The sequence below is a fragment of the Camponotus floridanus genome, unplaced genomic scaffold, assembly GCF_003227725.1.
Source record: "Camponotus floridanus strain SB8 unplaced genomic scaffold, Cflo_v7.5 scaffold25, whole genome shotgun sequence".
In the NCBI taxonomy this organism is placed as follows: Eukaryota; Metazoa; Arthropoda; class Insecta; order Hymenoptera; family Formicidae; genus Camponotus; species Camponotus floridanus.
Genome location: NW_020229381.1, coordinates 1,627,254 through 1,650,027, shown reverse-complemented (window position 1 = coordinate 1,650,027; position 22,774 = coordinate 1,627,254). Strand labels below are relative to the sequence as shown.

General features: G+C 38.3%; 1 long non-coding RNA gene across 2 annotated transcripts in view; it reads left to right on the top strand.

Annotated features, from left to right (window-relative positions):
• The window catches only part of LOC105248734, a 176,802-nt gene that overhangs the window by 97,795 nt on the left and 56,233 nt on the right, over window positions 1–22,774 (top strand). The gene's annotated exons all lie outside the window — the stretch shown is intronic.

Here is a 22,774-nt window from a genome sequence, read left to right as displayed (position 1 = left end):
GATTGTGTGGATTTAATCTTATATTCTATAACGCAATTAACGACGATATCTCTTTAATAAAGATAAGTATAATACTAAATAAATATATTAAATGCTTAGGCAAATCTTGTAATTGCATTTTTGTATAGTGAGAGGTTTTTATCATTTTTCAACATTTTCATTACTTTAAGAATTTTGTATATATTTTACAAGTTTTGTTTCCAACATTATTTATTGCTATATTTATATAGAATTTATATAAAATTTTCCTTCTATTTTCTGATTAACATTATTTTTTATTTGGCTAATATTGTCTATTTTATTGAGGGTAATACATTATCCTTCCACTTTGACATAGACATGTGACATTTTCTTTGACCTTTTTCTGTATTATATCCGCTTCATTTGTTCACTCGACATTTTCTGAGAATGTTTGAAAAAACTTGGCTGTATTATTAAAAATCTTACATCTTTATAAAGGAAAAGGAGAGTAATTAAAATATATTTTTTAATCAAATATATTGCAGGTTTTTATATTTTAAAAATATATTTTTCTTTTTCAAAAGAAAAAAAAAAATATATATATATATATATATATATATATATATATAATATTATACATACTTAACATATTAGCAGTAAAACATGACATATTAATATATGATATCTTTTACCTATTTTTCATAAAAAATCCGAGATCATAGGCACAGATTTGCTACGTATTATAAATTCAAGGTATATATATTTTAGACTATCGATCATGTTAAGACGTTGCAGATCATTAAGTCAAACAAGGGCTCGCTTGTTTGGTCGACAAACTCCTACATGGTCTTGCGCGGGGCGGATAGTCCTGACCACGAAATCGTACGGCACGTCGAGAAAGGTCGATCCCTGGAAAAGAGATATCGGTTCGAGGGATCCTGCAGGACGCATCCCTTTTATCCCGCCCAATCGTTCGCGATACATCGAGGCTCGGTATACAAGCGCACAAATCTCCGAGTCGGTTACCCTTGGCACGGGTGATTTAGCGGGTTTTCCGAGGGCTTCGAGGGCCACGATGCGGCTGGCAAACTCTTTTATATCAATCGCGGATTGACCGGGGGAGTCCATTGAACGCAGCCGCTCTTCCGGAGAAAGAGAAAAGAAAAGAAGAAAAAAAAACTATCCGCGCGACCCTCCGCGAAAGTGTGAACCGCAATTTGCTCCCCCTGCATGGCAGATTTGCAGATACGTACAATTGCGTTGGCTCAAATTACGCGTGTTATTTCGATGAGTGGCAAAAGTAGATGGGTGCATCCCTTTATAGTTTACAACAATTCAAGCAATGCGCGAGCAAAATGTGAATATATTTTAGATTATATAGCATATTCAATTATTATTACGCTTTAAGTAAAATAATTTATGTAATAAGAGTGCTTTGTTTTATTTTGAAATTGGCTTATTAAAAAATTAAGACTTAAATACTATTATTAGTTACTGCGATATATCGCGTAATTATTTAATATTGTTATTTGCAAATCTTTCACAATTTGTGCTAAAATTTTATTCGGAATATTCTTATATCAAATAGTTTTATGAGATTGATAATTATTCTAACTTGATTTTTATGTGAAATTTTATACGATAATTTATAAATTATTTCTTACAGCAATAAAAATCTATTCCTCTGTTTGTAAAAAATTAAGTTATTTGAAAACCGTACTGAAAATGTACTGATTATATCAAGATTATATAAAGAAGATTAAAAATTTTAATATAAATATATTTATGTAAATGAATATAAGCAATAATATTGAGAAGGTATATTATTTTTTTTAATTTCTCTAATATAACATATACATATTTCAATTATTCAGTTATAGTGAAGGGAAGAAGATAAAGGAAAGGAAAGAAAGCAGATGTTTTCGGTTTATGCCGTTATTGTTTGCTGTATTAATATCGAACGTGGAGAGGTATCTTCAAAAAATCTCGAGGATGTATAACAATAAGGTGTTAATAGACGAGGCTCCGTCGTTTCTACCTACATGGTTATATTTGCTTTATAGAAAACAAGCAAAACCCATGTTATTCTTCGATGGGCATATGCGAGATATTCAGCAAGTTTGTTCCTCTGATTAAACTCACCGAAATCCTAATAGAATTTTCCTTTCTGGAATAAGCCATTTCACAGAAATGCAATATTTTTTCTTTAAATAAGGGAAGATGGAAAAATAAACACGGAAAATTTTTTAGTGTACGATATATATATATATATATATATATATATATATATATATCTTATTTAAAGGTATACACATTATACACAACCCCATATTTGAAGGAATATCAAAACAATTTTATGATAACTTGATTTTTTATGCAAACAAATTTTGTCTATAAAATAATCTAGAAAATTAAAGCAGGATAATAGGGAGGAAATAATAGATAATGTAGATAATTTAAATCGATAAAAATGTAACATGCAATAAGACAATTATAGTGACGAAGCTTCATTTGTATTATCCTTGCACGACATCCATTGCTCGTGAATGAAATGCTAACGAATCTTTACGTCATCGCGACCTTTCCTGCCTAGGAGACTGCACGTCGCATCTGACAGTAGTCTCGTACCTTACGAAGATGAGCTTTCGCATCGCGAAAATGAGAGGCGTTTTCGTGTCTGCGGAGAGAGAATGCCGCCATCCCCCTTGCCTTGGGAATTATTGCGTTAAATCGCGTAACTAGCGGGCGAACGTGCGCTCGTAACTCGCGGCGTATCGCGCCTAGTTTCTTGCGAGAGAACTTTGGAATCAATCAGCGCCCGTGTGCTGATGCATTCGAGAGAATTAATATCACCGTCACCGACGACATCCGACCTGCGCCGTAATTCGGTTAGTACTTCTGTCAGTCCGCTCGATTCGAGTCTGTACCGCGAAAGACGTGGGATTAAACCGCGATGCGAGAAACATGATGTTACACATTTTAGCCTCGTCTGCGAGAGGCAAATTACGTCAGTTAAAAAACAATTTTTGGAAACGCGCAGTTGTGCAACTTTCTACTCATTATTGCATTACAAAGTACGAATAAATTTTTAAAAAATTTTACATTTCAAAATTTTTTTAAAATGACAGATGAACTTTTCAAAGGATCTTAATATTCCAGGAGAATTTCAAACAGACAAATTTTATTTTAATAATTATTTAATAATTATCCTATCGTCTATCGTGTGTATTGTATTGCACGTCACTTCTTCATACCCAGCATCATATAATAATCTGTTTATAATTCCAATTGCGTAGAAAATATGTTACGCGCTGTATCCCTAATAGATAGATATTCCTCGAGATAAATATTCTTATATCGGTTTATTTATTCGAAAACTCATTCTTTTTTTATTTGATTCGTATTCGTAGTGCAAAGCGCCGCAAGAAGGTTAATGTAAGAGTCCCTCCTTTCTGATTGTTCTGCCGAGACAACCGACTAGCCCGTTTCCGCTTTGTCCTTTATAAGGATTTGATGCCTCGGACAGTGGCATTATATATCGTGGGTGATCGACCAGCCGAAGTTTTGTCCGTCCCAGGCGTCGCGACGCTACCGTCGAAGCGACGCACACTTCTTCGGCCGGCTTATCTTTCGACGAGCGCGACATATAAACATCAATTCAATGTATGAAATCTGTCAAAATGAATTTCGCCTGGGAGCTGCTGCCCCGGACTACCATTTTTCTTCCCGCGGCGAATGCGATCTTGATGTGAAATATCGCTGTATTATTGCGCGGGCACGTGTGAGGAGTATCAGGTAGGTAGGTCGATTCCCGCTTCTGCTTTTTCAGGATAATCCGTTCGAACATCAGGATGTATCACTATGTGACGAGAAATACGATTACATCAATCTGCCGCTTTATTTGTTATTTTTTTTATTCTTTGCAGTTATGTGGTTTTTTTTTATATTCAACCATTAATATTCGAAATTTATTGGATATTCGATAATTGCAAATTTCCCTGAATTACGTTTGGCTATTGTTCCATATATTTTATTGGTAGACTCACACTTGTGTGTGTGTAACTTTGGAACATTTACGATCGTTCGAGAGCAGTGAGCACTTAACGCATCAGTAAAACCAATTAGAGATGCCTTTCTAATACGTCGTGAGAATTTGATGACCACAAGACAGGCCCTGTTTTACGAGTATATTGCATCGCCGTTATTTCGTACCGATCGGTTTTCACAGACGTTTTTATGGCCAAAATATTCCGCTATATATACTTACATCAGCCTTAAGTGTGTCATACACATGTATAGAAATTGTCAAAGTATTCAAGTTCGAAAATTAAAATTTAAATTTAATTATCAAATTTCGCCTAAGCTGATTTCAATTTCGTTAAAATGCTTATAATTGAAATATAATAGAAACGTTAATAATATGTACTATATCATGTATTACATTTATAAAGTCGAGCCGAGCTAATAGCAACTTTCGTAACTCGCTTGTGATAAATGCGACGATGCCTTTTAGTAAAGCTATTACGGAAAAAATGGAATAAAAAAAAAAGACTTATTTATCCGGTTTGATACGGGTAATCAAGTCTCCTTAACCGCATTAACGCGTACCCGCTAAAAAACGCGGAAATGGACGAACGTGACGATAATGCCGCGGACGCGCGCGACGCAAGCGCGAAAGCGCTTTGATGTAGCGGGAGGAATTTTATCGTAAATGCATACAGCACGGCGCGATACCGGTTCGATTTATCCAACACCTTGTCGCGGATGTGCGCGCGCGAGCGAGAGAGAGAGAGAGAGGGGAAGAAGGAGAGAGAGAATTATTCTTTTTTTTTCTCTTTTTTTCTCTTCGGGTTTCCCTCGATAGGATCATGAACGGATCCGAAGGGTGAGTGGCATCGAAACGTTTCGAAACTCGGACGGTGGACCATTAGTCAGTCACGCAACTCACCAATTAAATGTAAATGTTTGTTTACGTGTTCGGCGGCAGCCGTGGACGTTTATCGATGTGCGTGCATTAAGCTCACGCCATTGACGACATATATTGCCACTGGTAATAAAATTGCGCGGAAAGAAATTTCGCGCGTTGCTTCCATTGCTGCTCTGATTCGATTCTTCAAACACACCGAAACTCAGCCCCGACAGAAACGCGTTTACGAAAGTACTGACTCTCTGATGCGCTTATATATCATAGGTTTAAAATTTATTATAATAAAAAAGAATTTAATGCATTTGCCGTATTAAAAATTTAGTTCATTTTTATTAGATTTTAGAATAAATTAAAGCTTTATTAAGTCCGAAAGAACAATATATTCTGGAGCAGAGGTATAGTTTTTTCACTGGATGCTAAAATTTACTTAAAAATAGCGGGATTTGAATTCTGTGAGACGACAATACTGTAGAAATTTTACTGCAAGCTTTAAAATACAGTTATGACGCTAGAAGATTATGATTGCGCTGGAAACGTTTGATAGAATCTAGAGGGATATCAGAGCTCGCACGGTCGAAGCTATCTCGGAGTAGGTCGAGATACATCCGGAAACGTGGTCAAGCATCGGAAGGTAATTAGATCGAAGACCAATAAGGATGGGTCGCGATTTATGTAGTGTTAAATACGCGGTCAAATGCGTAGGCTGACCCTAGGACCTAGGATCTTTGGTTAATTGGAAAGCTGGGGAGTTTCCGAACAGTTTAACTGCCCTTTCGGTACTATCGTCCGGCCATCGTAATGTCAGGAGGGCACCCTCGAATATTGCTTCACTGGACGCTACCGCGCTAATGCGATCTCCGCTTGTCCGTCGTGCTTCTCTTGAGAGGAGAATTATCCGGGATCCGGATTACTATGGCAAACAATGCAGAAGATATCTCGGAAGATGCGTCAATAACAGTTGTATTAAATGCTAAACGATGTTGACGGTTAATGTAAACAGATAGTGCTTAGGATCGTAATGGATCTCTGCCGGTCGTAAATGGAAAAGCATTCGATTTCATTATAATATTGTTATGATACTGTATTTATGGAAAATAAGGGGGAAAAATAAATATAAGTTTGACAGAAAATGAATATATAAAGTATCTGAGAGAAAAAAATGAAGATTGATATTATATACATTTTAAGTTACGTTATATGTCTTGAAACATCTGAGAATATTTTTTATTTTATGTAAAATAAGTAATATGAGAAACCCTGCAACTTTATTGGTTCGAAGCAGAGGTGTCCCAAAGGTTGTATTAGGTTGTTGTACGTTTAATCGAACGATCCTTTCGAGGGTAGAGTGTCGAATCGTTTGGTCAGTTGTTACCCAGAGGCTCGTTCGATCTTACGACGTACAAATCTTTCGTCCAGTAATTGTCTCGAAAGCCATGAGTTAACATGATGTTTTTGCGTTGCTTGTAATTGCAATTTTATTGGCTGGAAATTATTTTTATTATCGACAAGAAAAATAAAATATATACACATTATTAAAAAATAAATCACATTATTAAATAATAAATTAAAAACACATTATTAAATAATAAATTAAAAAAGCGCGTTTATAAATTAATACAATTCATATACATATACACAAACATGCAATATTTATTATCACTTAATTATTTATTAATTAAATAATGAATTAGTGAATTATAAAAATATATTTTCTTTACAACATAAATAATTCATGATTTATATCAGCGTTACATTTATTTTTCAGTAGTTTGGGGTTACATATAAGAAGATATATAACGAGTCGACGTAAAATCGGTTATCAGTACAATTCGCAGGCTCGACTGCGACGTTACGTTATAGTAGGATACATATCATTCTCACATATCATTGTCTCGGGGATATAGACGTCGCATCGCACACGCCTCGCGCCTCCATATAATTCTCCTCGACCTAACGTACGGGATCGCGAGAACATCGTCCTACCGTGGAGGGATGTGGCGGATGAGGGGGGCGTATATACAGGGTCGAAGGGGCGCGGATGCCGGGGGTGCCGACGGCGCTGATATATTCTTGTAATATTTTTCGATCATCGCGTGCTGCGGAGATTTATAAGGGAGGAAAGGCGCGCAGGCAGCCCGCCACCTGATCGCGAGTTACTATCTTCCGAGTAGCTCCGACCACCTTCTCCCTTTCCCCTCCCCTGCCACCCATTCGACGAGGGTGGTAATATCTGTAGAATGCCGGGGCTTTTCTACGGGTGTCTCGCGATACCGTCGATCGTTCCTAAATTTGTTTGGCTTGGGACGGACGTGCACGCGCACGTGGATGATTTATTTCGGATAATTCGCGCGAACGATCGCCGAGTTTTCGCACGTAAATTATGTGAACCTCGTAAAATTGCGAGAAACTCGGAAATTTATGAAGCGTTCTATTATCTTTATGTTGCATTATTTCTCCCCTTATGTTGCATTATTTGTCCCCCTTTTATTTATACATGTAAGATTAAAATTACATATATAACATATGGATATATGTAATCGAAATTATATTTGAAAAGCTCGATAATCGTGCACGCTCCTTCTTTGTACGAACTATATTATTATTTACAAAATATGTATGTCATGAATATATGGGGCATAAATATTTGTTTTATTTGATTCACGAGATAATAAAGTACTCACGGTTTGCGATAAACCTTTTCCATCCACGCGCACTCTGTGCGGTGGTGGTAACACTGGTAGAAGATCGTTGAGCTCGAATTACCGGCGTCGTTAATGAAGGAGAATAATAGTTCGATACCAATTAGCGAGAAACTGCGTCCCCACCTCCCTTGCGGCGGATGGTGGATCGGTCATAAAAAGAAACTGCCGTAGGTAAGTAGGTATGCCTCCAGCATTAACTACCCCCGTGGCCAGTTGTACGATACGGACCGAACTGGCCACCGTTAATTGAACGCACCGCTCGTAACAATCCTCCTCTCTTGCGCAACAACCCCTCTTTCGTTGTACACACGCTTCCCTCGTGCTCTCTCTCTCTTCCTCTCTCTCTGCTCCTCCCCCCGACGTCAACCTCTCGCCGTTTCAAATCTATACCACTTACTTTTATGGTTTCTAAGCCTAGTCGAGTGTGCATCTTCCCTCTTTTTCCATGGAGAATAAAATTCCACGATCCCCGTAAAGGGCGCGACTGCCCAATTTAGCTTGACCACGCATCGCCCTACCCTTAACGGCGTTTCTTGCTCTTCCTCCGTTTTCTCCCATATCGTTTCTGCCGCTTTACGAGTGCTACTGTCTTCGAATCGTCGATTCTCATGACAACAATCTTCGCAGGCGTTGCTTCTAATCTTTTATTATTATGTTATATAAATTTGCATCAAACAGAATCACACACTTTTTCTTTGCACGAATAAATACCTTATTTAAAAATAAAAATAGTTTTATCAAGTTTTATCAATATTTAACATAAGTGTGCGTTGAGAACCTTTAGCAATGAAACAAGCCAAGTGTAAATCCTGAGACTATTATCATGGTCGACGTACTCCAATAGTTAATTCCAGATTTTTGGTGGAAAATTTAGATCTAGGCGATTCTTCTTTTTCCTTTTCTGGTCTATTGTATCGATCAATCTTTTTATTATCAGTCAATATTATGTATTGAGGCTTGAATAAAATGATGAACGCATGATTCAGAAACTTAATGACTGCATTAAAATGTATCAGGTAGTTATAATAAGTGCCAAATTATTTTAAGTATTCAGTGTTCCTTATGTAACGCGGCTAATTATTTTATCTCAATGTTCTTTTATTCGCATGCAGTTGCGTGTAAGTACCAAAAAAAATAAATTAATATCATACGCTTCGCGATTGTGGGGAAGAGGGTTAATTGAATTAGACTGCAGCTGGGGCTCCAGAGTGTCCCTTTGCATAATCGTGCAGAAGCGAACAGGGTACTTTTGTCCTGTTATAGAATCAAGTAAAATCTCGCACGGACTAAAAGGCGCTCGCAATATAATCGCTTAGAAGCATTTGATTTTACAGAATTTTATCAATATATATATTATTTATTATTATTTTGATTCAATATGCGTACTTATGTAATTATATTTATACAATAATGTTATTATATTAAATTAAATAACAATATTAAAATATTAAATATTAAAAAAACAAAAGCATATTACATAAGACATTTTGCATTATTGAATATTATTCCAATTAATTTTCTAAGTATTTCACGTAACAACATGTTACTTTATTTTTTTCTCCGGATAACTTTATGTCAGATTGTTTTATTATAAGTGATAATTGATATTTTTTATTCATATTTCCGTAAGAAGAGCTTTCTGATTCTTCGCTTTGTAGCATTCTTGATGACACGTTGGATGTAGATTGCGATGTTTCTCGCAATAGAAAGCCTTATTTCGCGTTATACGTCGCCCACGCGGTACTCGGCCTCCGTGTAATCGCCTAAGGTCAGCCGCGGAGTACATTAGCGAGGTTTAAGGCATGAATGAAAAGGGCTGGTGGTGACTCCGTGCTGGGTGGCTCGTTCGCGGTTGTAAGGACCGCGGCTGCCACAGACAGAAAACTTTACGAGCGCCTCTCTCCTCGTATCTGCCGGGCGCCCTTTCTTTTCTTTTTCACCTTCTCGCTCGCTCGTATATCAGTCGGTGCGGTTTCGAAATTATTTTTATGTCTCGCCGTCAAAGACCACACCGCGTGTGTACACATATATGCGCGTGTATATCGAGAATCGGCGGTGTCGCGCGAAGGTACAGTCGCCTGTCTAGTCCTCTAAATTATGCAATCTTGCGAATCTCGGAGATATGAGAGTCTTTCTGATGGATCTTTATCAGCCGGGGATTCTCCTCGCGTTTGCTTGACGATATGACTTTTTTTTCACCACTTATACTACTATCCACACCATACTTGGTTTTTTTATTCAAACGTGCATTTATCATTAATTAGATTCATGATAGTAAAATTGTTTGAAAAATTTATATTGATTAGTTGGCTTGAATTATTAAGAGTTATTAAAGATAATGAAAAAGTCACTTTATCGCATATCTTATAAAAAGATTAAGAGAATCTTATTATTGGCGAAAAGGGTAGAAAGGGACTTTCTTATATTGTCATCAGTAATCGTCTGATGAGCCTCTAAGCTGTCGCTTCCTTTCATTCGATAAATCAGCAGTCATAAATAACATCGAGTGCCGGAATCTACTCTCACTTGCGACTGAGCAAACGAACGAAGAAATAAAGTGGTCAATAGACTGCGGGAGAGCCCTTTGTCTTCCACTATTTTAGCCCTGTGCGAAACAACTTTGACTTCTAGAGGAGACATTTATCAATTCGATCGAATCATACTTATTTTATTTTAATATTTTTCCTCGAGGGTTTAATTTCTTAATCATCACGTATAAATGAAATTATATTTTTCCGCAAAATTTATTTCTCATTATTTAACTTCTGATGATTATGACTGTGTTGTTTAGAATTAATTCTATATGTTAAAAATAATTTTGAATGCTTGAATATCAATTATTTTATTTCAAAGTGTTTTATATTGAAGACATAATGAAAAAAATGTGATACATTTAATTATAATATATAAGTTCCTTAGAAAATAATGATGTTCAATTTTTCTAGAGACTGCGCTCTTGAAGTTTCTTATAAAACGCTCGGTGACGCATTACTAGGGTCTTGCGAGGCGGAGAGCACGCACATACATACGCACATTCACCCACATACGTACATGCATACACACAAAAAGCCATAAGTGGGACCCTATGTGTCTTCCTCGGATCGAAGGGTCCTTCAGCGCGTATATATCGAGGCTTTCTTTGGGTATCACGCTGCTGGAGTCACATTGATTTATGCCGGCCGTAAGATTTATGCGGAAGAACCGCGCGATTGAGTCGCAACACGGCGCCGACTTATCGCTAGTGGGTAGAAACGACAACGTAAAAGGGAGGGATGAGATATTATTGAATGACATGGATTGAAAAAAGAAAAGAAGAAAAGCGAAACAAGACGGCTATCGATCGACAGCAGAAACGCAATTGCAGGATTTACGGAACATCAAAAAGAGATTTGTGAGTACACAGAATCCCTGAAATGTTAAGGGACTGAGATGGATCATTAATAGATAAACACATCTTGGAACATAGATTATGTAATATCATGAGCTAACATTGAATTTCAATATTTTAATGTTACTCTATCTACGTCCAGCGTGTAGCTATGATAAAGATCTGGGGAAAATAGTTTGTTACGTCGCATGGAGGTAGTGTTATACGTATATATTTATACTTGCGTGCGAAAGTTTCTAGTGTGTGGTTTTTGGCTGACGGGCGCGCGTTTTCGGGGAAACACCCGCGATGGAAACGATGAAAAATGATTTCATTCACTATTTGTCGCACACGGTAACGATGATACGGCGCAGTCGTCGGTGCTGATGCGGCCGCAATCCTATTGCCGCGACGAAATGCGAGTAATGAGCGTCGGCCGTCAGGACCACAAAGCCCTCTTTATTGGTACTTTTGCGTAACCGCAATGCACGACGCCGCGAACGCCGACAAAGTCTTCTATTAATTGCAATTAGACCGCCGCCCGATAATAAATATCAATTAATGCGACGCGAACGAGTGATTTACACCGCGTTGATCGCTTTTTTTCCGCACGCACTATCCGGCCGCATGGCACCACCGTGGGAATGGAGGGTGGCAATTCCGCAAAAAGAAATTAAGGCCATCTGAACTCGGAATTGCCGTCCCCATCGCGTTTTATTTATTTTTTTTTTCAAATTTACTCTTCTTTCTTTACGCAATAAAAAAGATTTTTAACCGAGCTTATTATTTTGTTGGTAATAATAATAATAATCTTGAATTTTTAAAAATTCATTTCACGCTTAATATTGTGACATTCGTAATTATTAATATACAATATAATACATTCTTTGTATATTTTTTCTTTTCTCTGAAGTATGCATTTAATTCTGATGAGAAAGAGAATATTTTATTTTAGAATATTGTTTTTTTTGAGTCAGTCTAATGACATCTTTAATGTTACATACTTATTCCTTCTGATTAATCATATTGCACAATATACAATATACTTTTAATATTGACACGCTAATTTGTCGATATCTACAACTTTTATCGGGAGGTTGTCCAAATATATCTTAAGTTCTCACGAGAGAGAGATACGCGAGATAAGCGTGCGAACAAAGCGCGATGAACCAGTGCCTCGTTCAAGAATTACAGAAACCAAGGAAACCAGTTATACGAAGGCTGAGCGCACGCACAATCGTTATTACGTTCCTCGTCACGTACCGCGAGATGAGGTACGATAACCCCGAAGAACAAATACGATACAAGGAGCTTCGTGGATTCTTACCTGATGTATGTAACAGTCTCGTATACGAGACGAAACCTGACCAAGTCGTTACTTCCCTTAATAGTAGATGCCTCTTATTTCGTTTACCGAGCAAAAAAGTCTATATTGTGCCAGAATGTAGACGGTATATTACTTGTTGCGGTAGTTGGCAACCTCGTTTGCTTATAATATCTTGTAAAATGCGAAAATAGGTATTGTGTTCTCAAGAGAAATAAATAATGGTAAAAGCAGGCTTAAGTTACGTTACAATTATTATAGAATAATTATATTGCAAAATATTAATCGAATATATATATCAATCAAGATCGATATGTAGCCAATCGCTTATTTTCTTGTTTTTTCGTTTCTTGACTTTAATCGCACCAATCGAATTAAGGCGAATTAAAATATAGTTCCAATTATTATTATAAATTCAAGCACTGCCACATAAAGGGAAAGTCACGTTTCTTCGCATCTGGTTTCATTAAGGTGTCTCAAATCGATGAAAAATTCACACATGACGAACGATCGAAGATACCTACTCGTCTTGGCGATACTTCAAAATCACAACAACGGTTGTACTCTTTAATGGATCTGATAAGATCCTCTGGGGCCCTTCGCCTATTGGTAGCTATTACTTAGTCACCGATAAAAGCCAGCCTCGTGTTATTACCGGTGAATCTGTGACAAACGATTTCTCAGCTCCTACAGATCCCGAGAATAGCTTCGACCTATCGTCTTCTTCTTCGTTCTCGCCAGCTATCTGCGTCACTTCGTGGCACGTTAATCGTTCTCAGAGTCCGGACGACAAATTGGCCGATAAGTTAGACGCTAATAGCATTTCCCGGATGTTTCGTAAGATAGAGAGAGGCCTAAGAATGAAAATCATTCGACATTTCTTGGCTCGTTTCTACATCTCGGATGTAAGCTACCCTTGTAATCTGTGCGAGTTAATAGGTGCGATGGATTCCAGCATTCAATTAGTTGGCTCTTATTAGGGTTTAATCGAGAGCGATAACGGAATTCACGTGTGATTGGAATGCCTCTCAGAAGGAATGGATGAATTCTCTTATTGGTATTAAAAAATTATACTTATAATAATATTATAATATAACTTATTTAATTGGTATTAATTTTATTCATATGAATTATTATTTAATTGGTATTAATTTATTGGTATTAATTTATTTATTAATTATACTTATAATAATATTATAATATAACTTATTGTGGTATTAATCTTGTAGTTAACAGGGAAGGATTAATTACGTTATTTCGTTTGACTTGAATTAGAATTAATTGATTTCATATTAATGATATATTATATAGATATACAAGATACTGGCTGTTAATTTTTTAAAGAACTTTAATTTACATAATTAAATTTATATTTATGACAGTATTACAATTTGTGAAAGAAGTTTCCATTGCATTTTTTATAACTATTCGAACAGAAATCGGATATTGGCCATATGCGAGTGGCAATCAAGATAACAAGATTCGAGCTAAAATTATTTGGTCACGATGACACCTAACTGGCAAGGTAGAAAAAGATATCATTTTAAAGTATGAGGCTGCGAGTCGCGCTTAAGCACTAGCAGGTAGATTCCCGCGTAGAAACAAACGATCCGCGGGACGGGCAATAATTTTCCACGATGCGATTGGTCACCAGAAATGGTATTAAAAAATTAGCTGCGAGATCGGGGCGTTTGTCATCGGCAGCAGCGAGCTGCGGGGCTCTCGAATTATGCTTCGTTCGCACCTTCGAAAGCGCATTGAAACCGAAGGTGAGAATGTCGCGCAGGTTTATTGTCGAGAGATGAAGGGAAGACAAAAAAAATACAAAACAGAAACGAAATATGCTCGTTGCATATTGTGTTTCATCCTCGTATAAATTATTTTTTTGATGAGAATAATGACTTATATAAATAATAAATTATTTAAACATTTTGTAACTATTTATGAAATATTATCAAATATTATAAACAAAATTCTCAATATTTTGGACAAAATATCGAAAATGTTATGCAAAGTAGCATAGATTTTATATCGCCATAAATTTTCTTTGTGAAATCCATTTCTTATCCCATTGATTGATGCCGAAGTAATACGATATCAGGATCTAATTGGCTCGCAGCCGCGATTCAAAATTGATGACGGTATCGAGACGAAAACAGGATAACGCGGAGAGCCAGCGTCGTCGGCGTCCGCGGCGCCGTTTGCGAAATTGCGGCGCGAGAGGGATGGAACGCAACGTCGGGGAGGAGGGAAGGAACAGACGGGATCTTTATCGCCTGCGGCTCGTTCAATTCGCATAATAAACAATCCTCGACGGGTGGAACGGGACGAGAAACCGGAACATATCTCCTTCCCCGGTCCGAGCCCGACGACAAATAAACTATTATCGCCAGCGACAAGTTCTCTCACGCCTGGTCTCGTGGTGATGGTACGGTATACGTGCACGTATACGAGGACCTGTGCAAGGATCTCGGCGCAAGGGTACCTTTAGGAGCTCGCCCCACACATGGACACGCGTGAATCAAACGCGAACCCGCCCGGGAATGCTTTACGGACATCGAAACATAGCAATGCTTTATGGTGGTCCGCGGCTGAACCTGATTTATATAAGTGCATTACTGCATCGTGAAAAGTGCGAGGACTGCGCAGAAAGGTGAGAGAAGAGAAAAGGAGAGAGAGAGAAAGAAGGGGAGAGATTAGTACATGTATAAGCAACCGCTAGTCGGGATCTATCCGCTTACCTTTCCTCGACATTCTTGATTAAAAAATAAATGTTTGCGCGCGACAATTAATTGATGCTATTGCATTGTTTCCTGCGTATTATTTTTATATTAGATAATATAAACTATACTGTTTCTATCGATCATCGTTATTTGTATTAAAAATAATTTCTTATTAAACTTTAATATTTTTTGGAAAATTACATTTATATAGAATGTATCTTAATTACGTATCGATTTTCGAGCTTGAGTATTCTCTTAAAATAAATTATTTACACATTCTCCTAATTTTAACTTGTATGGAATATATCGCCAAGCAGATTGAGCGAGTTAAAAAATGTATAAACACAGAAAGATTTGTGCGCCAAAGCGACAATCGATCACACGAGTCGAAAGGGGAGGAGACATATTATCTGGATTCCCGATGCATGTGGCCGGGACCATCGATCGGTATTATCATCAAGGATCTCGATGCGAGGGAAAGGCGTAAGGGTGGGAGGAGGGAGGCTGCAGATGCACTTCTGATGTTGGTCTGGTTCCAGATCCCGCTCCCGGTCGGTGCATCGGGTGGGATATGGCGCGAGGAGAAACTCCGCGAGCGGGGCTTAGCCATAATCTGAAATATATTGGTGCCCGATGTTTGTCCACATCTCGTTGACCGGCATTATAAATCGCCGAAGCGTAGGCATTCGTTCGAAGACATTAGTCAAAGCCGGGGTAATGTCGTACGCGATAATGCGTCTGATATCGCGCCTTGTCCCGCGTGTGCGAGTTTGCGCCTACGTGTGTGTGTGTGAGTGCGACACATGCAGAAAGGTAAGAGAGGCAGGTAACTCTAAGAGTCAGAGACTCGTCGATGGAATCGCCAATGACCTCCGTCCTGGCGATGTTATTGAGCGAAAAAACGATGAGGCATCGTAAAATATCGTTTAATAAATCAGATATTATGAGCTAATGACCGCCACATTGCGTGTATTGCAAGCATCAAGTTTTCGACTCACTGGCAAACGTCGCACATTCGCACTGCTAGTCCAATCAAATTGATTGTTATAGATTACGCTGCGAATTGGCAAAGACAATTGAGCTGCCATTTATTGCTGGAAATTGATGAATTACTAGTTAGTTAAATTAATAATAATTATGTACAAATTTTACAATGAATTTATTGTAAATTGAGTTTATGCGCGATATAGATTTAGCAAATTTTATACATTTTATTTAATCATATTTTTATAAAGAGAGGGAGAAATATTATTTTTTAAATTATTCATTACGAGATATGGAAAAAAGATATCATGTGTGCTTAATTGATAGATTCTGTATAAAATTGAGATATATTTTAAAGATAATATTGCACACCAATAAGAGAGAGATAGATAGATAGATAGACAGATATTTCAGAAATGGAAACCTTCATTTTGGAAGTAGGTCGTGTGACAAGAGAGTGATCCGAGCAAGATGTCAAGTGTCATTCAGGAACTATCTCGTCCTCATGAATTGATAAAGTTAGGGTACAATATTCGAGAGGGAAATATTTAGCCAAAAGACAAAGAGAAATGGGAATAGTGAAAGAAGACCAAAAAATATGTTGAACAAAAAACAAACATGGTAATATATAATGCATCGTAGTTCGTACATAAATTAAATCTTAAATCGCCCTTATTTCGTCTCATAATACATTTATACATTACATTTCTAATTTTTTCGTTAAAAGTTTTTTTTTTGCTATCCATGACTGAGTAAAAAATTTATTCTTCAAAGAGAGATTCATAAATTATATGACAATGACACACATCATTGTATTTATGTAGAATCTCAAACATCTTTCATTGAAATGACAAGAGTTCTCTACAGCTGAATTCGAGCATCGCAGATAGCATAGATTGTCAACAGTGACTAAAATTCCGGACAGCCGGACATGTCAAAATTTCCATTCGGGAACTAGGTCAGGCGCCGGAGATATGAGCAGCCATCAAGCGCGATTCCCGAACTAACGTGTCCCGCCGTCCTCTGAATTCGTAAAGTAAGGATTCGCGAGGAATCTTCGAGGAGGCGAAGGGTAGACGTTCGGTGGGTTAGTGGCAGCGAGAAAAACGGAGGAAGGAGACGAAAAGAGAAAGAAAAAGAAGGAGAGGGAGAAGGCGACAGTAAGAAGAAGAAGAACGGCGATCAGGACGAGAGGTAAAAGGAGGAAAAAAGATGGTAGCGCGGTGGAAGAGGCATGTGTCCCAAACGACGTATGCACGCCGAGACACGTAAACGATATATCAGGGGGTTAGCCGCTGGGGACGGACGACCCGGGCCATCTTTCTTCCACTTATACGTGCGATATTCACATGCGCAAACGTGATACACTCTATAGAGAGATCCACTGGCAGATATCCGGCGCTGCCGCTCACGACAGGAGCAGCCAGCGAGAGCTCTCGTGAGCTGTAAATGTATTAAGGTTTGACGACCGTGGTGGGACCCCCTTTCGGTTCGAGGTGGAGGACCCGAGGGTGGCAGCCGGATCTCTTGCCTACCTGTACGCTATGTGCTATGTGCACGCTGTCTTACGCCATGTGAATGAGAAGAGCGCTCTGTCTCATTTTCGTAAATGATCTTTTTATGATTTTTTTTCGCAATGAAATAAGCAATTTTATTAGTATATCGGTAACTTTTCGTTCTTGATCGGATTCTGAAATTCTTTATAAAGAAGTAGATTATATGAATAGTGGATATGACATCCTGTACATATATGTTTTGTATCGAATTCTCAATTTTTATATTTTATTAATCCAGTCTAGGCGAAATCATTTCTCGCATAATCGTCGTTTGATTTCGCCATGCGACGCAAAAATTACTGGCAGGTCGTTGCAGATAAAAAGAAACCTTGCTACGTGAGCGAACGTCCGCGCGATGAGGGTGGCAGCTCGTGTGGGGCGGCTCGTTCGTATGCGTGCGCATTATTACGTCCTTATATTATATCGCGAAGGTACAAATGTCCGTACGTATGTAAAATTCCTAGCTCCGGCCGCGTAGAGCCATAATAATATCTGTGCTGATAAATGAGACACATAACCGGGTCTCCGTACCCCCTCCTGTCCTACCCTCCACCCACCCCCGCCGCACCATCCTCTGTCCACCCCACTATTTCTGTTGCTGCCGCCGGTGCTGCGCCGCCGATGGTACCACCCCGTATGTCTCGGCTTATTCCACTTTTGCGGCGATGTATTACGAATTTTACATTTTACAAACGGCCCCGCTATCTTCCACGACACGCGATCCTTCGAGGTACAGCGAGGCTCGTGATAAAGGGACGCGGCGTGGGTGTTTGTACTCGGGTGAAATGGAAAGGAAAGCGACGCGGCTTCGAAACCGAGAGCGAGAGAGATCTCTTTAGGATATTTGAAAGTAGAAAATGATGCTGTCACATTGATATGAATGCCGCTGGATTTTTAGATTAATCTTGAATATTGGGTATTTTTTGTAATTAATCTTGATATAGGTTCAAATAGACATAATTTTAGTTGATTAAATGATATATATTTTAATCAATCGATGAACATCTTTATCAAAATTCGTATTACCTATCAATTATGTGACAGCCATGTTAAGTATGTAATATATCTAAGGAGATGAAAAATTTTGTACATTTATTTCTTTTATTCGTATTCATTATTTATGACTTGTAATATGTGCAATGCAAATGCATTAGATCCCTGGTCAAATTGCAAGTTGTAAAAATTCGCTGCATTATGGAAAAAGATACATTAAAATGACGTTTTAGATTTTGCGCGATCGCACAGTGCGAACGACAGTTTCTCAGAATTATGGAAATCTCTGGCAATGTCGCTTTCAGAAAATAGCACGGCACGAAAATATGAAAACGGTTGACGAACGAAGGGGAAAGCATTACGCGCACAAGGGTTTCACGAATGCCGCTGGTGATAAATAGCGAAAGATTTGCAAAATATATCGTGGCAGTAAGACCCGGCTCATATATGGCGGAAGAGGTTTTAGAAGAACGTATATCGTGCGTTCTGGAAGAAAATGGCGAACCGTTTGTGTCCTCGAATATTGCCAAGATATTCCCCAAGTTGCTCCGAATGCTTGTCAGGGGATGACTCGCAAAAAGAATGTTACTCTGTCTTCTAGCTGAATTCGAGTTTTCGTTGAATTCTGTATTATATTTTGAAGAATCGAATATCCATCTTGCTTGAGAAAAAGAAATTACGAATCAACGAACATATAGACTCGCGTTTTTTAATTTCGAAAATTTCTAATTCTTTAGAATTATACAAAGAAGAAGTATAAATCCTCGAGATTGACAATTTAATCGAAGAATATTCATAAGAAATTTAAATGTTACGAAAGTGAACACCCTGTATATGAGAAGGTACGAGGAAAGGTGTTATCATCGTACGACTCATCCTACTCTCTTATACCGGCGCTTCTCGATACTTATATACGCGGACATCAAAAGAAGGCGAATCTTCTCGCGCGCGATTATCTCGATCTTTTATTCGGCGTTCGCTGACACGGACTTTACCACTGAAAATAACCGATGCCGGTCGCGTCGGTGCCGAGAAGCGCGAAATTAAAAAGGAATACGAGAAACACCTTTAATCTCCCGGTCTATAAAGAGTCTGGGAGACGATCGCCGAGGATCGCGAAGCAGCACCGGCAGGGGGGGAGGGGTAAGAAAGGATTTCGCGCGGTTTGGCAGCAGTCGCTACGTTTCGAAGCCATCGGCAGAAAGAAAATCGGCTTACCGGGCAAAAATATACTGATATTTATGAGGGTCGCGACATCACGGCTAATCTTCGAGAGATAATAATTTATCGGCTACCGACGGCACCAAGGAGTTGTATTTTGACTGAAATCCCTTAGCCGTCTGCTCCAACGGCGATCATATGGGTGACTATGTGCGCCGGTCCACTTCTAATCTTGCATGATGCCGATCTATGATTTTTTTTGGACGTCCAATCGTCTTCTCAATTTAGCATTCGAAATGTAAAAAGTATAATGAACCTCAAGCTGGAGCTTTTTTTTCGTACGAAAAAAAATTGAATATGTCAATTATTTTCTAAATGACTTTGTTAAGTTTCTTCTACAGACTTGTTTATTCGTAATACTTATTATCATACTAATTGCATGGAGCAAGTTTATATGATTACAGTTAATTTTATTCAGCAGAAATGAGAATGAAAATTTTTAATATCGTAACAAACATGGAAAGGAACACAAATATAAATATTTAATTAATATTTGCATTCTAATCTAACATTTATTAGATATATCAAGATAATTAAAAAGCTTGTCGCGAATTATATATATATACATATATCGCGCAGGTTGAACACCACTGCTTTGCAAGAATCGTGTTTCAGTCGACTTCAAAGATCTAGTTGACAGCATATCGCTCTTCGATAGGTGAGGTAGACGAAACGAAGAAAAAATCCTGACGTCAGCGGATGATACACGTTGATAATCTTCTTGGATTGTTTTGCGAGTCAGAATTCGCTTTAACGTATATCATCCGGTTAGAAACGTGTGCGAAAACATTCTCGCACCTTACCTTGAGAGAAATGTTTGGCGTGGATCGCGGATGAGTCTTTCGATCGGAAGTCGCATCGCGAAGCCACGTGTACAGAAGCAAATCGCGCGTCGTGGAAACGCGGGCGGAATAATAATGCGATCCGAAGTCCTCCCGGTAATACATCGACTGACGTTTCGTTATTTACGGCGATCCCCTTAATCCACCCTAGGAGTGACGAATTGTATCAATGCCGATTCCAAAAATTTGTGGATGCATCGGGATCCTACGGTCATCCTGCATATCAATCATGGTCACGAATCAAGACTGTGTGTCTTTTATGTAAATTGAAAACAGAAGGATGCTGTACGAGACGCATTCTCTCTCTCTTTCATTTATACGAATTATTTTATTACTTATATATAATTAGAAGAATATTATGTTATATTATAAAAACAAGAATTTTATTTTTTACAAATCTGAATATTTTTATTCAATATTTAGCTTTGCGATTGACAATTAACTAGAAATCTATAATCAGCAGTTACATGCACTGTCGACGGTGCTCTTTTTTCGAGATATCTTGTATCATCTCGAATTGGTATGCTACACGATCTTCCAACAATACGACAATTTATATGGATTTAGGAGAGTCTTCAACATTCTTTCGGATTCGCTGCCTTGAGTTTTACTTTCCGCGGCATTCAGTAGCATTTCTCCCTCTCTCTTCCTCTTTCTCTGTCTCTCCCGGCCTCTCTTTTCCGCTACTTTCTCTCTCTTCCTTGTCCGCATTATTTTTCTTTTTCTTTTCCTTTTTCTCCCCTCGGCTCCCACCCTCTCGCTTCCATGCCGCGGATCGCTCTGCTGGGCATCAGCGAGGTTTTATCCCGCATTCAGGGACTGGCGTCATCTCTCATGGATGGATCGGCAATCCTCTTTCACTCTACTCCCCCGCCTCCGCGCACTTACCACCCATCGCCCGAGTGTTGTAGCACCCCTTCGCCACAGTGCCTGTATTCGCCCACTCGATGGGAGATTATACCGTGTCTGAATTCACGCATTCGCGCAAAGTGCGTGCATCGCGCGACATTCTTCGCGTAATCGCGCCGTGTTAACCCTTTACGGCTTAACGTGGTATCTGTTGTATCTCGATGTGTGTTAATGACGTATGCAAAAAGTACGGGATTAACAGATATTATTTTAGAAATGGCTATGCGTACACAAGATTTACTCATATATTTTAAAAACCGCTAATCAACAAATACAAAATATAAACTGAAAGGGATTTATAATTATAATTATCTGTATCTATGCATGATTACTTGTAATTATTTATGATTCGCATAAAATTCTCTCAATCTCCTCTACGTTGTTTTTTAATATTATTTCTAAATATTAGACATATAAATTTATGATTGCTAGATATTATTCTCACATCGTCAACAATTATTTCATACAACGTTGTAGCTTAACCGACGACAATATATTATTATCCAGACTGCTCGATTGAAATCATTAAAGTTATTTCTCTGTCGAGCTTGTCCGGCGAACGTATCGGCGTAATATGTTATTTAAAGATCGTTTTATTCGACGAGATAGCCTTTAGTAGGCCCAGACGTACACTTTCGCGACGCGTAACGATTTTGCAAACTGCTCTTCTATGCTAATATCGATAAGGTGGAAAGACTGCGACCGTATTGCCGCCCGGGGATTTCCTTGCTACATCGAAAATCGTTCTTTTTAATGTTGGTTCTCAATCGTGTCTAGTTTTATCTTTGTACATATTGTTGCGAAATTTCAAAAATTATTTCACACTTTTTTAAATTACGACGTGCAATAGGTCGGGTTGACCAAGATCGATCGTCTCCTTTATTTAACAAAAAGAGCCAAGAGTGTCGCAGGCGCATTCGTATGTTGTATTCGTATTCTGCGATCTCTTCAGAGGTACAGCATCCTTAAATTGAGGATCACTGGTAGACGAACGCAGTTTCCAGCGACCGCTAAGAGATGGCAGAGCCTGTGTCATAACATCTCTTTGATGCAACGCTTTAAATTCTGAATTTTATTTGAAGATTATGCAAATTGCTTTTCTGCTTTGTAGAAATGTCTAGATGCGGTATTATTGTAGAATTTAACAGAATTATTCGCGGGAGCAGAATATAACGGCTTTAAACACACGATTGCTAAACAATCTGAAATATTTAACGTATTTATAAAGCATTTATTGTTTATAGATTGACATATAAAACTATAAT